Raw genomic sequence first — 19,081 nt, forward strand, 5'->3', positions numbered from 1 at the left:
TATTTTACCTAACAATTACATGTTCTGCCGTACTGTCCCGTACTGAAAATATTCTGAAAAAGTTGTCCCCCTTTGAAAATGAATGCCATTTGTAAAGAAATAAAAATAAACAATTGCTGAAAACTATGTTCCACTTAGTTATGTGAAATTTCAACACTCGCATGCTATTGCAAATGCATCAAAACAAACATGTGTAACAGTTCTTTGAAAATGGTGAGTTTTTGAAGGCGTTTGACTGCCCGGAAGTGGGGCCCCTCTAGGCAGTCCTTTTTTCGGAATTCAATGTTTATTTTAGTATACTGACACTTGTTTTGTTGTTTTTGTAATGATAGCGTGTATATTACTCTACAAAACAAGTGTCAGTATACTGATATAAGCATTGAATTCCGAAAAAGGACTGTCTAAATAGGTCCCACTTCCAGACAGTCAAGCGCCTTGAAAAACTCACCATTTTCAAGGAACTGTTACACATGTTTGTTTTGATGCATTTGTAATAGTGTGCGAGTGTTGAAATTTCACATAACTAGGTGGAACACAGTTTTCAGCAATTGTTTATTTTTATTTCTTTACAAATGGCATTCATTTTCAAAGGGGGACAACTTTTTCAGAATATTTTCAGTATGGGACAGTACGGCAGAACATGTAATTGTCAGGTAAAATATTGGTAACGGTGTTGTTCGTTTATAAAATATTTCTGTGTTTTGGTGATATACTCCTAAACCTTAACAAAATTTTTATTAAACTTTTAAATGTCTTAATTTCAAAGCTACCTGAACAGGAAACGTAACGTCCCCATCAGGAAACACAGATGTGTACATTTATATTGAATTGCTTTCAGTCATAATTATGACACTTTTTCCATCAAAAAGTTTTTCTTTGTTTTTATGTTTTTGTACAGGTCCATATGAAAGCTTTTAATGATGCATACAATTGCATAAATCAGTTTGGGTCAGTATAAGTTTAAGCAACAAGAACTGCAAGTGTATCAGTATAAAATGTGTATTCCTCAGAAAAAAGTGTTTCTCAAAGCAACTGGAAATATTATTTTCTTTTAGCAGTCATCAAGAAGAGCAATGTTAAAAAGTGTTTTATCTGTATTATTTGTGTAAATTTAAGTACTCTATGAAAGACAAGTAATTTAATATAAATCTAATAATGAGCTTCCCGATTGAGAAATTAAGTTTCCAAATTGGGAAACTTTGAAATTAAGTAATTTCAATGTTAAATGAAACTTTTGTTTGGATATTTTTAAAAAAAAAATTGAACGGTAGAAATTTAGATCTATTTCTGAAGTTCACAATGGTGTATTTCATTTAATGTTATCATTTATATTCTTATGCACCGGACGTTTTGAACGAAACAAGTCAAACAAGAGGGCCATGATGGCCCTAGGTCACTCACCTGAGTAACACACCATAACAGTGTAAATATGTTTTACCTAGTGATTTCATGGAGACAAATATTCTGACCAATTTTCATTAAGATTGGACCAAAAAATGTGGCCTCTTGAGTGTAAACAAGCATTTTCTTTGATTTGACCTAGTGACCTAGTTTTTTAACCCACATGACCCAGATTCGAACTTGTCCAAAATTTCATGAAAACAAACATTCTAACAAAGTTTCGGGGAGATTGGAGCAAAAAAGTGGCCTCTAAAGTGTTTACATGCTTTTCCTTTGATTTGACCTAGTGACCTAGTTTTTGACTCCACGTGACCCAGATTTAAAATCATCCAAGACTTTATAATAACAAACATTCTGACCAAGTTTTATGAAGATAGAATAAAAAATGTGCCCCACCCCCACCCCCCTGGGTGTAAACAACCTTATTCTTTGATTTAACCTGGTGACCTAATTTTTGACCCTACATGACCCAGATAAAATTTCTTGCAATATTTCATGCAGACAAACATTCTGACCAAGTTTCATGCACATCGAATGAACAAGAATGTTAACAAGCTTTTCCTTTGATTTGACCGGGTGACCTAGTTTTTGACCCCAATTGACCCAGTTTCAAACTTGGCCTAGGAATCATCAAGATAAACATTCTGACCAAGTTTCATGAAGATAGGGTCATAAATGTGGCCTCAAGAGTGTTAACAAGCTTTTCCTTTGATTTGACCGGGTGACCTAGATTTTGAACCCATATGATCCAATTTCGACCTTGGCCTAGAAATCACCAAGATAAACATTCTGACTAAGTTTCATGAAGATAGGGTCATAAATGTGGCCTCTAGGTTGTTAACAAGCTTTTCCTTTGATTCAGGGACAGTAACTCTAGAACCCATGATGGAATCTAGCCGGTTTTCGAAAGAAATCGCGATCTTATTGTGATTTAAGTTGTGTGTAAGTGTGGTTAAAATCAAATATAAAATGTCACTTCTATCGCCTTCACAAGGTAAAAATTAACAAATTTTGGCTCTTTCAGGGGTCAATCAGAGGCCATAACTCCGGAACTTATGATTGAGTCTGACAGATTCATCATGAAATCCAAGAAGTTTATATCAAACCAAACCATAAACTAGAGCTATCACTAAAGGTGATGAATGTACCCGCATGCACTAACACAGTACATTGCAATTTGATGCACACAAGATTGCATAATTATGTGGACTGTATGTATATAGACTGCATGTATACAGTATAGTAACAAAAAACAAAGTCCCATAACTATGCAGAATATTTATCTAAAAGAATGTAACATGCACCATGCACAACTAGGGTTGGTACTGATCACTTGTGTGAAGTTTCATTAAATTGTGTCAAGGGTTTGGTAGATTAGGCACGCACAAGATTGCATGTACATAGTATGTTAACAAGAAACAAAGTCCCATAACTCTGCAATTTTTGTCGCTGAAAGAACCTAACATGCCCCATGCACAACTACTGTTGTTACTGATCACTTGTGTGAAGTTTCATTAAATTGTGTCAAGGGGATGAGGAGAGATGGTGCGCACAAGATTGTGTCTATGTATATAGTATAGTAACAAAAAAACAAAGTCCCATAACTCTGCAAATTTTTTTTCTGAAAGAACCTAACATGCCCCATGCACAACTACTGTTGTTACTGATCACTTGTGTGAAGTTTCATTAAATTGTGTCAAGGGGATGAGGAGAGATGGTGCGCACAAGATTGTGTCTATGTATATAGTATAGTAACAAAAAAACAAAGTCCCATAACTCTGCAAATTTTTTTTCTAAAAGAACCTAACATGCCCCATGCACAACTACTGTTGGTACTGATCACTTGTGTGAAGTTTCATTAAATTCTGTCAAGGGGATAAGGAGAGATGGTGCGCACAAGATTGCGTCTACGGACAGACGGACAGATGGACAGACAGACAACCTGAAACCAGTATACCCCCCCTTACAACTTTGTTGTCGAGGGGTACAATGAAGTCTCTATATGGCTGCAAAAGCCAAAATAGCAAATTTTGGCCCTTTAAGGGGCCATAACTCTGGAACCCATGGTGGGATCTGGCAAGTTTTCGAAAGGAACCAAGATATTATGCCAATACAAGTTGCGTGCAAGTTTGATTAAAGTTGATTGTAAAATGTGGTCTCTATCGTGTTCACAAGCCAAAAATAACAAATTTTGGCCCTTTAAGGGGCCATAACGGGATCTGGCCAGTTTTCGAAAGGAACTGAGATATTACGCCAATACAAGTTGTGTGCAAGTCTGATTAAAGTTGATTGCAAAATGTGACTCTATCATGTTCACACACCAAAAATATCAAATTTTTGCCCTTTAAGGCGCCACAACTCTGGAACCCATAATGGGATCTGGCAAGTTTTCGAAAGGAACCAAGATATTATGCCAATACAAGTTGCGTGCAAGTTTGATTAAAGTTGATTGCAAAATGTGGTCTCTATCATGTTCACAAGCCAAAAATAGCAAATTTTGGCCCTTTAAGGGGTCATAACTCTGGAAACCATGATGGAATCTGGCCAGTTTTCGAAAGGAACCGAGATACTATGCCAATACAAGTTGTATGCAAGTTTGATTAAAACTGATTGCAAAATGTGGTCTCTATCGTGTTCACAAGAAATTGTGGATGGACGGACAGACGATAGACGAATGGCGATCACAAAAGCTCACCCTGTCACTACGTGACAGGTGAGCTGAAAAGGATGATTTAACTATATTTAATCAAGTTTCCTGTTAGGGAAATAAGGAAAAACCCAGTGGCTGACTTCCCAAACAGGAAGTTTCCACTACTGATGTAAGCTTTTCCTGTTGAAACATTAAAATTTCTTCACCTATTATCAACCAAGTAAATTCACCCAACGTCTCCTATAAATAAACGACGTCAACGTCGAAGGTATATTACACCAGTTTATTATCAAATTTATGGAATGGCTTTATTTCACTCTTGCAAACATGTGATAAAGCTTTCTAACATGAAAGAAATCTACAAAACAAGCAAGTTTTAGAATCCACAGTTGTAAAGGGCAAGTGATTTGAAGTTAGTCACCTTAACCACTTTGCCACAGAGGCCCCCTTGTCAATGTTAAAAAAGAACAGGAAATTCTTGTTTGTCTTATGATGTCATGACGCTTCAGATGGCATGGCTACAAAAGTATATTCTAAACTATTTCTAACTTGATATAAGCCTGATAAGAGGACTAGAAAGAACATAAGATAGTAAAGTTTTATTGTCAAAATATGTCGTCAGTTAAGCACTTAACTTATTTAAGTCAAGTATAATAGCTTTCAAAATGACGACTGCTTCAAGAGGTATACAATTATGAGAAAAGTTTTTTAATTTAATTTGTCGGGCAAATTTGTTTACCGTCCAAAAGTCCATGTTCTAAAAGGCTGGTTAAGTAGGTAGGTTACAGGGAAAATATCTTTTATAGAATTCTTTTTGGTTTAATACTTTTCCAATTAACAAACATCTAAAATAGATAATGGGTAAAATATAACCATGGCAGTTTGTGCTTCTTGCATATCAATTATAACAGAAATCTTTATAATCAGCCTGAACTAGATTTTTTTTTCTTATTAGAAAGAACCATACATCCTAAAATAATATTGCTTTCATTTATTTGATAAAATGACCAAACATTATTTTATTTTAGGCCTTGGGTTTCAAGTCATGCAAACACCATCTAACTCATATGACGACCAGTATTGCCTGTCTAAGTATTGTTTTAGACAGGAATACTTAGGCAAATAGAACCACTATCATATGCAAGCCACCTGTAATCACTTCATATTCATGAAGTTTAAATTCCCCTTTGGGGTTTCCTACCAACAAAAAATAGTTCTTGACAACATTTTTTTTACCTGTTGTTTACTCTCATATTTCCCTGTAAAAGTCTCGACAATGGAAATACTCCTACACCAAATTTTCCATCAAAATCTTCATTCATGATCAACATACAGTACTGTGCACAAACTCCCAAAACAATTCTTTTAGGCTTTACCCTGCCAACATTCTGTTTATAAAGCACTCAGTACATGTATTCGATATATGCTCCATACATTTTATGCCCAGTTCATACAATATTCCAGTTATCCCATGTTTTATAGAGTCTGTTCAGTTAAAATATTCAATATATAAACTCCACATATCATATGCTTATATCATACAATATTCCAGTTATCCCATGTTTGATACAGTCTGTTCAGTTAAAATATTCAATATATAAACTCCACATATCATATGCTTATATCATACAATATTCCAGTTATCCTATGTTTGATACAGTCTGTTCAGTTAAAATATTCAATATATAAACTCCACGTAATTATCATATGCTTATATCATACAATATTCCAGTTATCCCATGTTTGATGCAGTTATCACATAACAATGTATATCATGAACTAAGAATATATGCAAAGTATGTGAATGCTATATTTTTATGTCGTCCTGATCATTTTTCCTTATATTAAAATTCACATTATATCTAAAAGTTTGGTTCAGTTTATCTACATCCAGTAATATAGCTACATGAAGAACATTTCAACAAATTTAATCCTCAAAGTTAAGTGTTCTTGCCAACAAAGCTGCTATCTGTTACGTGGTTGTTACAATGCCACAGAGATGTATCTATACCCCAATTTCAACACAAAAACACTACCATTAAAGTACTATACATCTCTGAACTTCTTAAATATATCCGACATCAATGTTATAATAATAATTTACATAATATCCAACATCGTTTTTCTCCGTATATCAAACAACATGAAACAGCCGTTCGAACACATTTTTGTTTGTTTGCAGACAAGATAATTAAACAAACTTCCGACGTAGATAATAGGAGTTCGTATCCAGCTCACTTTGAAATAGCTCCAGACCCCCTACCACTGACGATTAAAATTGATTTCGGTCACATTTTTATCCAATTCATCAATACTTTCTTCAAATCTTTACTGATAAAATTGGTTGTAGCGTGTTTTTATGTACAATAAAGTCCAAACATTTCATGTTTGCCGTATATTAGTTAGACAATAACCTATAGTCCATACATTGTGTAATTCATTACTCTATCCAACTTAAGCTTTTTAAAATGCAATTAAAATTCTATCTTTTTATCTTCACGCTTTTAAAATGCAATTAAAAATCAATCTATCTGACATGTAAATATAGAACTTCTATTTTTCACACACTAAATCGCTTCCAAAAGAAAAAAGTTACAACAAAGTTTTAACGAAGTATTTCTTCAACAATATTTGGGTTTATACTTCAAAACAATTTATATTCCACTGACACATATAAAAGAACAATGCAATATTGCAGAACACTACACCACTTTAATTGTTTGAAAGAATACGATATTAAAAGAATTCATCGCTTAAGTCATTATTATGTAAATATATTTGCACTTTTTCTTACGACAATATTCTCCATATAAACTTTTTTTTTTCAAAAAAATATTTCTCACGATTTAAAATTCCTACACTGTTTGGCAAGTACAAATCACAATAAATTAGATGATCCCAAAATAAAGTGCCGAGTCAGGCGAGATTTAAATCTTAAAACATTAAAACATTATAACGCCTGCTCTCATGATCTAAAACTTAACGCAGGTCCTCGATACCTAAAAAAATCGAGGTCAAAGAATATTTTGATAGACCCTAAAATAGGAGCTGATTATTACTCAAATAGATTTGGTGATCAAAATTAAATTTTGAATAATCGGTAATGGTTCATAAATGTGGGAACATTTATTTGTTTTATGTAAGATCTTGATAAACGATTTGTCAAACTAATGTCTTTTTGAAGATTATCTCCTTGTAAGTGTTTAATCCCAATTTATGTGCTATGTTGATAATGTTTTATACCTGTGACAAGTTGATACGAAAAAAAAAAAAAGTAAGAGAAGTGAAAAATGTGCATCATAGAATTTTTCACTTTTTGTAAGAACTGCTTGAAATTGATCAAAGCAAACATTTTCGTTAATGAAATGTACTTTTTGTAATTTTCACTTTGGCATAAAACACAGCGGCATGTGGTCAAAGGAAACCACGTATACTTGAAACACAACCAAAGCATTTCAAACCCAAATGAAGACCAAAAACTGCAATTTGAATCTTATATATTATCTTATATTGTTAACTTTATTTTCACTTACATTTACATCGGTGTTGCATATTATTAAAAGTTGCAAATCTCTTAAACTACCAATTGTCCATATAGTTGTTGGAGAAGTAAGTTTTGATGAAACACAAGAAGTTACATTATATTCCAACTAGAGATGCTTTTGAGAAAAGCGCTTGTCTCCCACAACTGCCTTGTTTGTCTGGATTGTTCGGACGAATGGTTCCTATCAAAAATGTCTAGTTTGTCTAGATGGTCTAGACAACTGGATCCAATCAGTAATTCAAGGCTCATAATTCAAAAGTGCCTGGGTGGATTTGGCTAGTTATCGAACTTGTCTGAGGTCTTATGGTCAAACACATTTTGTTCAAGTTTGGTGAAGATCGGATGAGAAATGTTTGACTTAGAGTGCAGACAAGCTTTGTGACAGACAGACAGACACACACAGAGACAGGAGTAAATCAATATGTCTCCCACACCACTGTGTGGTGGGAGACATAATAACGTTTATCACAAACTTATTTTATCCTTGTTTTGTAATCACTACTATGACCTTTCTTGTTTTCATTTGAAATTATCAAATTTTCACTATATTCTGATTTCTTGGCTGGCAGCTGGCAACTGGTTAATTGCTGTATAAAGTTTCATGAAATTAAATTCTGTAAATGGCACATCAAGGCAAATACGAACAAGACCTCGTAGAACATGAAATGCCCCCCTTGATGCATTCAGTATTCTGTTTTATTTTTCAAGTTATCTCCAGGAAACAGTTTAACTGTTCTAGGTCACTGTAACCTTGACCTTTGACCTACTGATCTCAAAATCAATAGGGGTCATCCGCTGGTCATGATCAACCTCCATATTATGTTTCATGACACTAGGCCCAAGCGTTCTCAAGTTATTGTCCGGAAACAGTTTAACTGTTCCGGATCACTGTGACCTTGACCTTTGGCCTACTGATCTCAAAATCAATATGGGTCATCTGCTGGTTATGATCAACCTCCCTATTAAGTTTAGTGATCCTTGGCCCAAGTGTTCTCAAGTTATTGTGTGGAAACGGTTTAACTGTTCAGGGTCACTGTGACCTTGACCTTTGACCTACTAATCTCAGAATCAATCTGCTGTCATGACCAACCTCCCTATCGATTTTCCTGATCCTTGGTCCAAGCGTTCTTGAGTTATCGTCCGGAAACGGTTTAACTATTCCGGGTCACTGTGACCTTGACCTTTAAACTACTGGTCTCAAAATCAATAGGGGTCATAGATCTGCTTGTTGTGACCAACCTCTCTATCAACTTCCATGATCCTAGGCCCAAGCGTTCTCGAGTTATAATCCGGAAACCGATTGGTCTATGGACCAACAGACAGACCGACCGACATCCGCAAAACAATATATCCCTCCTTCTTCAAAATGGGGCATAACAAGGCTATTGAGGAACCAAGTGGGCATTGTTAAGGGAAGAAATGAGACAGACCTTTCTAAATAAACCATATACATAAAGGTTCTGCATAAAGTTTTCTGTCAAAGATTTCTACAGTGTTATAACTATGCTATAACTATCAATGAAGTAGTTTATGCAGACGGTCAAGCAGGCCGGTATACAAGCATACACACAGAAAAACGTATCAGATTATTTTTAATGTCTTCCGGCTCCACAACTGGGTATGACAACACTAAATTACCATAAAATTAACTATGGACAATGCAAAGTCAAGTCCTTTACAGGACTTAAAGAAAACCTCCAAATCAAATACTATTTAAAGTATCTCTCTTATAATGAAGTTAAAAACTACCAAAAGAAGTCCTATTTCAAGCGATGTTCCTCATTACAGACCTGGTGCAGTCATTCTGCACATGTCACAAAATCATTATCATCGGAGCGCACAGCAAAAGTACACAAAGTTTAGCATGTCTGCACACATTTAGTGTATAATATATATAGTATACTGACTAACAGTTAGGGTTAGGATTACCATGGTTACAAAACATATACATTAAAGAAAAAAAATTTAAATGGCTTGAACCTGGTATATATCGGAGTTTGTAATATATCACAAGCACAACAGATCTGTTTTTAGTCACACTCTATTTTAAGAGGCTCTCTTATAGTGAAGTCAAAAATACCATTCAAATTGCTCTCCTAAAATGAAGTAAAAAATTACCAAATCAAATACTGTCTCAAGTAGCTCTCCAGTAATGAAGTCAAAGAGAGGCAATTATTTGATCGTGACCTGATCAATCAATAACACCCTGACCATGGTTTAATTTATCACTTCTGACAGTAATCGGTGAAGATTATCTCTAATATTTAAAGTTTTATCAATAGGAAGACAAAAATAATGATTTAAAATGATTATCGAAGCCAATTTCATCTATTTTCCTGCCGAATAAAACCTAAAAATAATAACTAATGCTATGAAAGAATATCCTAAACTGATTTAATTTATTTTCGTAACTTCACAATAATGATGTGAATGTTAAGTTGTTGATGAATATGATGGAAACAATATCATAATTTAAGCTCAAACCTTTGACCTAAAGTTGTGACTATAACCTTGAACACATGCAGTTAGAATGAGTTCTGCTCATCATCTTGATTAGGTAGACATTTGACCGAATGAAATTCTTTTAAAGGTTTTAGAACATGTGAACTGACAAAAAATGTACAACTTAAAATTTTGACCAAAAGTTGTGACCCTGACATTCACTTCATGTAGCTGGCAATGCTTTCTGCACATCTTATGAACGATCGACACAAAATTTCATAGAATTCTTCTGATAGGTCTATGAGATACAGACCTAAGGGGATATCCCTGGCTCAAACCTTTCACCTAGAGTTGTAACCCTGACTTTGTAGAAAGGTTCTGAAACATTGTCACGACAGGATGGATATTTGGCAAAAGTTTCATACTGTACTTCTACAAGTTATGACATAAGGACAGGCGACCAAGCCTGAATGTACAAACTGACTGACAATATGAAAATAAAATCCCTTTATTTGATGCATTATAATGAAATCCAAACATACAGTGACAATTAAAGAATGAATTTACCTCACAAGCACTGTATCCTTCTTGGTGACAGGAAGATGGGATTTTGGTCGTCTTGGACGCGTTACTTGTTTCTTCTCCTTAGCGGACTTTGTTTTACTAGAGATAAATGTCTCGCATCTATCACGACCTTTATTTCCAACACAAAAGTCTAACTCAGTTTTACATCTGTACATATTCATCTTGACCCCTATAGTTAACGTTGCACTATTCCTCCAAGAAATATGCAGGCTCTATATACATGATGGTCTTCACATCTCACTATTACAAATACTCCCAAAAATTACCTCACACAATTCCACTTAACATAATTCTGACATTCTTTGCTTTAATATAAAAAATATTCCTAAAAATTAACCACAACATTTCTGCTTGATTTAATCCAACAAGTGTTCCGAGTGTGAACTTGTTCTCAGTTTTTGTATTCCAGCATGCGAAACAAGTCCATAAATATTCACACATATGGCTTCAAAGGACTTATTCACTTTTAAATTTTATGCTGATACAGTTATTTGCACTAATTTCTAAAACATCTTCATTCTTATAAATAATAGACATACTATTTCTTTTTCAAAGTCTGCACTGAAAAACAATTATACTCAACTTTCAGAAATTCCGATATAATGCGGAAATGTTAGGAGCATAAATTATTGATTATCCAACTAATGAAATAGCTGTCACCTTTATATTTGAAAATTACACCCCGATTTGAGATAATATACCTCATTCCATCTTCGAAATTAGACGTCAGGGATTTTTTCTGATGACAATGTTAAAATTTAAAACTTCTGTCAAGCTTCAAAGTAAGTAAAGAATAGATTTCAGAACTTTATGCATATTTTTTTATCAATGTATTTATCATGGTTTTTGTAAGGAAAAATGAACTTGATCCAACCAAATACATTGATTATGCACAGCCATATACACCGAATGAACTGAATTAAAATGTGAAATAACAAGAGCTGTCCGTAAGACAGCCAAGCTCGACTATACGAAATATTGTCACAGAAGCAGGAAATTATTACACAAAATGTTAAATATCAAAAGAGTTTTAAGTTTGAAAGGGGACATAATTTGACCAAAATACATATCAGAGTTATGGGACTTGGTGCTTTCAACTAGTTTTATAACCCCGAAGAAACATGTTAAGTTTCAATTCAATATCTGCATTAGTTTTGGAGATAGTAACTTGCATGTAAAACTTTAACCAGAATTTTGTAAGTCCAAAAGGGGGCATAATTTGCTCAAAATACATGTTAAGAGTTATGGAAATTGACCCAGTGAGGTTGGTAATTGACCTAGAAAAAGAATAAATAAGTTTCAAAGCTATATGCCTTTTGGTAATAGCTGTATGTACTTGCACGCAACACTTTAACCACGATTTTCTAAGTCCAAAAGGGGGCATAATTTGCCCAAAATACATGTCAGAGGTATAGGACTTGGTGCTATCAACTAGTTTTATAACCCCGAAGACACACGTGCAGTTTCAATTTAATATCTGTAGTAGTTTTGGAGATAGTTACTTGCATGTAAAACTTTAACCAGGATTTTCTAAGTCCAAAAGGGGGCATAATTTGGCCAAAATACATTTCAGAGTTATGGGACTTGACCCAGTGAGGTAGGTAATTGATCTAGAAAAAGAAAAAAGTAAGTTTCAAATCTATATGCCTTTTAGTAATAGCTGTATGTACTTGCACGCAAAACTAACCAGAATTTTCAAAGTCAAAAAGGGGGCATAATTTGGCCAAAATAAAGGTCAGAGTTATGGGACTTGGTGCTATCAACTAGTTTTATAACCCCGAAGACACATGTGAAGTTTCAATTCAATATCTGCATTAGTTTTGGAGATAGTAACTTGCATGTAAAACTTTAACCAGAATTTTCTAACTCCAAAAGGGGACATAATTTGGCCAAAATACATGTCAGAGTTATGGGACTTGACCCAGTGAGGTAGGTAATTGATCTAGAAAAAGAATAAATAAGTTTTAAATCTATATGCCTTTTAGTAATAGCTGTATGTACTTGCACGCAAAACTTTAACCAGAATTTTCTATGTCCAAAAGGGGGCATAATTTGGCCAAAATGAAGGTCAGAGTTATGGGACTTGGTGCTATCAACTAGTTTTATAACCCCGAAGACACATGTGAAGTTTCAATTCAATATCTGCATTAGTTTTGGAGATAGTAACTTGCATGTAAAACTTTAACCAGAATTTTCTAACTCCAAAAGGGGACATAATTTGGCCAAAATACATGTCAGAGTTATGGGACTTGACCCAGTGAGGTAGGTAATTGATATAGAAAAAAAAATAAGTTTTAAATCTATATTCCTTTTAGTAATAGCTGTATGTACTTGCACGCAAAACTTTAACCAGAATTTTCTATGTCCAAAAGGGGGCATAATTTGGCCAAAATGAAGGTCAGAGTTATGGGACTTGGTGTTATCAACTAGTTTTATAACCCCGAAGACACATGTGAAGTTTAAATTCAATATCTGCATTAGTTTTGGAGATAGTAACTTGCATGTAAAACTTTAACCAAAATTTTCTAAGTCCATAAGGGGGCATAATTTGCTCAAAATACATGTTAGAGTTATGGAACTTGACCCGGTGAGGTTGGTAATTGACCTAGAAAAAGAATAAATAAGTTTCAAAGCTATATGCCTTTAAATGATAGCTGTATGTACTTGCATGCAAAAACTTAACCAAGGTGTGACGCCGACGCCGACGCCAGGGTGAGTAGAATAGCTAGACTATTCTTCGAATAGTCGAGCTAAAAATGAAATTTAAACACACCACAGACACAAAACCCTGCAAATAGTTTCCTCCAATGTGTAAAAGTTCAAAATCATACGCCGAAATAGGCTGCCCCGACTGAGACTCATAGAGACTCCAGAAAAAGAATATTCAAAGCTTATTAAGCTGAAAAAAAAATATCAGAAAACTATCATCACAAGTTTGTATAAAATTTACACAATCCATTAAAGAAACAGAAAATCAATCCAACTTGAAATTTTACAAAATGGCTAATCAGTAGAAACTATTACATCCTTTTAAGTCTTAATTGCATAACGACTGCATAACAACTGCACTGCTTCCAATCAAACAGCAAGTGATCAATTGATGCAGCAGACTCAAAGCCTCTTTTTTCTGATTTTTCTTTCATCTCCAACTAATTACTAGGATATAGAACCAGTCTTACAACTGCACCATCTGATTGGTTGTTTCTGAGCTCAGTCTTGAATCTGACCAATGGCAATGCTGCGTTATTAGACTGGTCCCTGCTCTTCGCCCTCCATTTGCATAAAATACCTTGAAAAAGGGGCTAACGATAAAACTTAAAGATCCTCTTAGTCACTTTTAATAGTTTTCAATTGTTCAAATAAAATGTCTTTAGCTTTGTATAAAATCCAAAGTTTTCTGCGTGTAATTGAAATGCGAATATTTGCAACACCAATTAAGATATATTTAATATTAACTAATTTATAAAATTTTATTGACAATGTGTGGACCAAGGCTTAAATGTAAATGTTTTTAAAGGGTAACATAGAATATATCTATCATTCAATAGTACAGATAAGATCCAAATGTATTATAAAATTTTCTTCTATAGTGAATATGTGTCCTCGGTCATTTTTGTTCAAAAGACATAAAGACATTAAAAGTAGGGGACACTTCCCATTAGCTTTTCCCTATTTTCCAAACAGGAATGTCAGATACTAATTTCCTGTTCAAGAAGCAAACCCACCATTTTCCACTTGCTTCATTCAAAAGGCCCAGTGCATAATAACGTACAAGGTTTCATTAAATATATCATTGCGTACCTGAAAGACATTTTCTAAATTTCTACCATTCAACTCCTTGTTTTAATGTCCTGATAAATCTTTTATTAAACTTTCAAATAATTAATTTAATCTATTAATTTAGCCTGCTGGTGGCAAGTGGTTTTGCCTTTGCGACCAGTGCAGACCAAGATCAGCCTGCACATCCGTGCAGGCTGATCATGTACTGCACTGTTCGCTATTCAATCAGTAAATTTTCATTGAACACCCCTTCGAATAATAAATGGTACTGTCCAAACTGAATGATGGACCATTCCATTTAAAAAACTTAGCAGGGTAAAGGTTAAATTTAAAAGCTTCCCTAACTGAAAATCTAACTTCTCAATTAGGAAACTGAGATATTTACACTTAATTGCACACAAAATTGTGGGAATTTAGTCGATACAATGAACAATTCTCATCATTTCTAATTTGAATAAAACTGAATAAAATATAAGAAAATATAGGGAAGTTCCACTTAAATAATATTGGCTAGAGCATTCAGCCTGGCGTAATACTGATACTGCCTACCAAATTTGATTGAAATCTGATCCAAAAGCAATGATGCTCTTTTAACAAAACACTTGCTAGCTATCTTTGTGAATAACCATATGACAAAATATTACACCAAATAGCAGCTTTTGACAAAAGTGAAATTCTGTAAAATTCCATTCATATTTTCTATAATCTGAACAGGTTACACATAATCTTACACATGTCTTAAAACAAAAAGAAACAATAACCATCAATTGTTGAGATAAATCCAAAATAGAAATCCAACATTTCCGCAGTAAATAATTTGCTCATCAGAAGCTAAAAGGAAAAAGATAATTTTGCCACTCAACAATAAAACAACTGCAAAATTCTGTTTAAAGATTTAAATGGAATTTGAACATACGCATTATAGATAATCATCAATTAGACCTGATCTTGTATCAATAGATCATTAATAGATTGTATTTATTGATTATACATGTCGGGCACACAATACAAACCGTGTCATGTTTAGTTTCTGCAATAATTGCTTATCAAAATATTTGTTTAATATGAACGAAGGTTGCCATTTCAAAGTTAACAATCTAATTTATACTTCCAATGAACCACTTATATATACATTGAATGAACCAGCTATTTAATTCATTGAAATGTATATTTAAAAAACTGCCGAAACTGTATTACAAAAAAGATTTAAAAAAAAGATTACTGCATTGACCTTCAATAAGTCCCCATGACTGGAGAATGTACTAATTCTATTATTATAAACATATTTTAAAAAAAATTACAAACAAAAAAAGAGGGATTTAAAAGGAGAACTAATTGTTGTTTTTCAAGAGAATTAACAAAAAACTAATAATAAGCAAACTTGGAGTCAAAACCCTAATCAGAAATCGTAGTCAGCTGTAATTGATTACAATTATTTAGGTAATTACAAGTAATCTGTAATAGTAATAAGCCATTTTTCTGATTATGTGTCATCTTAGATTCACCAATAACACTTGCAAAATAATCTGTAATCATGATTACTTTATGAATACGATTTTGGTAACTTTACCTTGAACTTTTACTTCTTCTTTTATTTAGTGAAACTTAGAAAACAATAAACTGATATATTTTTAGAATGGAATGTAATAAACACTTTGTAAATAAGCCCTTCCACTCTCCGTAGTAGTAAAATTTAACTTCCTGAATTCTATTATTTTTTTTTATTAATATTCTTATATTTCAAAAACACAAATATTCCTAGGTAAAATAATGCAAAAGTTTATCACTAATTTTAAATCTTCATTTAAAAACGGCATTCCACATTCATTTCCTAAAATTTCAAAAAGAAATGCTGTTATATAATCCTTTCTAGTTATATACATAGTAATGACAAATATTTACTAACTTAATTCGCCAAATTATCAAATCTTTTTCATTTCTCATGCAGAAAGTATATTCGAATGACTTTATTGAAAGTAAAATACAATAGCTTACAACAAATATTTATTTCTAATATGTCAATTTTACGCAGTATAACAATCTATGTACAAAATCCTTAAAATAACAACCATTATTAAATCTGCTGAACAGTCAGTCAAACCAATTGTTAAGAAAATACCCCTTTGATGGCCATGCACGTACAGGAAATGCTACATATTGTATCGAAGAACCTGAACAAATACATTTTCAATCTAAAGCTAAACCTGTGTATTGAGAAGGAAGTCCTTACGATTTAAATTTTGAAATGTTGTCTCACCTGATTTCCAAGCAATGACGGGTCAGAATTACGTTGTATTCTTAGCAAACACAACAAACAAATATTTTATTGTGCTGAAATTACTCTTTTCAAACTGCAGTTTTAGATGAAACAAGATCTGTTTGTAAAATAAGAAGAGATCTATATTTTGCTGTTAACATCCAGCTGGAAAAACCTAAATTTACAGACACATAAAAATTTTCTTGTTAAAGCAACACTTCATAGTTTAACAAGACAGTCTGAATGACAGCTAAATCCCCTGCCACTGTCATGGATAGTGGAAGGGTTGATGGTATTGGGTTGAAGCATTGACATTATTAAGTATATTTTACAGTCCATGTATGACGACATCAATGAATTTGAAAATCCTTCAAGCGGTTTAGGAGATACAGAGCACACACAAAATGGAAGACTGAAACCTTTGATTTTGAGTTGTGACCTTAACCTTGAGCCGACATGGCTGACTCATAAGTTCTGCACATTATCTTGATGAGGCAATCATTTGACCCAAGTTTCATGAAAATCCTTCACAGGGTTTAGGAGATATATCGCTCAAACCTTTGACATAGAGTTGTGACCTTGACCTTGAGCCAACATGGCTGACTCATGAGTTCTGCACATCGTCTTGATGAGTTGAACCAAGTTTCATGAAAATTCTCCAAAGGGGTTTAGGAGATACAGAGCACACACAAAATTGAAGGCTCAAACCTTTGACCTCGAGTTGTGACCCTGAGCTTGAGCTGACACGGCTGGCTCATGAGTTCTGCACATTGTCTTGATGAGGTGATCATTTGACCCAAGTTTCATAAAAATCCCTCAAGGGGTTTAGGAGAAACAGATCAGACAAAAATGGGAAGCTCAAACTTTTGACCTTGACTTGTGACCTTGACCTTGAGCCGACATCAGTTCTGCACATCATCGTGATAAGGTGATCATTTGACCCAAGCTTCATGAAAATCCTTCAAGGGGTTTAAGAGATACAAAGCGGGCACAAAATGTTACGGACGGATGGATGGGCGGACCAATCCTATAACCCGGCCCCACCACTTATGGCGGGGGACTGATTAAACTTGAACTGTCACAGAAGTGACAAATAATACCCCCTCAATACAGCCTTCTCGCAGAAGCATGGCAACCATAAGAAAGAAATGAAGGTGCAATTTAAGTTAACTTGAAGGTAAACAAGAGGACCAAGATGGCCCTAGGTCGCTCACCTGATAAACATACCATAACAGTGTAAACATGTTTGACATAGTGATTTCATGGAAACAAATATTCTGACCAATTTTCATTAAGATTGGATCAAAAATGTGGTCTCTTAAGTGTAAACAAGCATTTTCTTCAATTTGACCTAGTGACCTAGTTTTTGAGCTAAGATGACCTACATTTGAATCTGATCTAGATTTGATCAAGGCAATCATTCTGACTAAATTTCATCAACCTCGATTAAAAAATACAGCCTCTATCGCATACAAAACATTTTTCTTTAATATATCCTAGCGACCTAGTTTTTGACGCCAGATGACCCAATTTCGGAACTGGCCTATATTTCATCAAGGTTATCATTCTGACAAAATTTCATGAAGATCTGTTGAAAAATACAGCCTCTATGGCATACACAAGGTTTTTCTTTGATTTGACCTAGTGACCTACTTTTTAATCCCAGATAACCCATTTTCCAACTCGGCCTAGATTTTATCAAGGTAATCATTCTGACAAAATTTCATGAAGATCAGTTGAAAAATACAGCCTCTATCGCATACACAAGATTTCTCCTTGATCTGACCTAGTGACCTAGTTTTTGACCCCAGATGACCGATTTTCGAACTCGGCCTAGATTTCATCAAGGTAATCATTCTGACCAAAATTCATGAAGATAAAACGAAAAATTCAGCCTCTATCGCATACACAAGGTTTTTCCTTGATTTGACCTAGTGACCTAGTTTTTGACCCTGGGTGACCTATTTTCGAACTCGGCCTAGATTTCATCAAGGTAATCATTCTGACAAAATTTCATGAAGATCAATTGAAAAATACAGCCTCTATCGCATACACAAGGTTTTTTCCTTGATTTGACCTAGTGACCTAGTTTTTGACCCCAGTTGACCCATTTTCAAACTCGGCCTAGATTTCATCAAGGTAATCATTCTGACCAAAATTCATGAAGATCAGTTGAAAAATACAGCCTCTATCGCATACACAAGCTAAATGTTGACGGATGACAGAAAGATGACAGACGCCGGACATTGAGCGATCAGAAAAACTCACCTGAGCATTGCTCAGGTGAGCTAAAAAACTGAAACGAGTGTTTGTGAAAGAGCCTAGTGTTATAATTAGACAATGATTTCAGTTATTATACAGTTAGTTACATAAATGTTTTGTTTTATTAGCATGCAAAATATTTAAGGTTGGAAATTATTGA

General features: G+C 34.1%; 1 protein-coding gene across 6 annotated transcripts in view; it reads right to left on the reverse strand.

Annotated features, from left to right (window-relative positions):
• Positions 1-19,081, reverse strand: part of LOC123523131 (leucine-rich repeat-containing protein 49-like) — a 112,070-nt gene that overhangs the window by 38,358 nt on the left and 54,631 nt on the right. The gene's annotated exons all lie outside the window — the stretch shown is intronic.

Source organism: Mercenaria mercenaria, chromosome 8 (genome assembly GCF_021730395.1).
Source record: "Mercenaria mercenaria strain notata chromosome 8, MADL_Memer_1, whole genome shotgun sequence".
Taxonomy (NCBI): domain Eukaryota; kingdom Metazoa; phylum Mollusca; class Bivalvia; order Venerida; family Veneridae; genus Mercenaria; species Mercenaria mercenaria.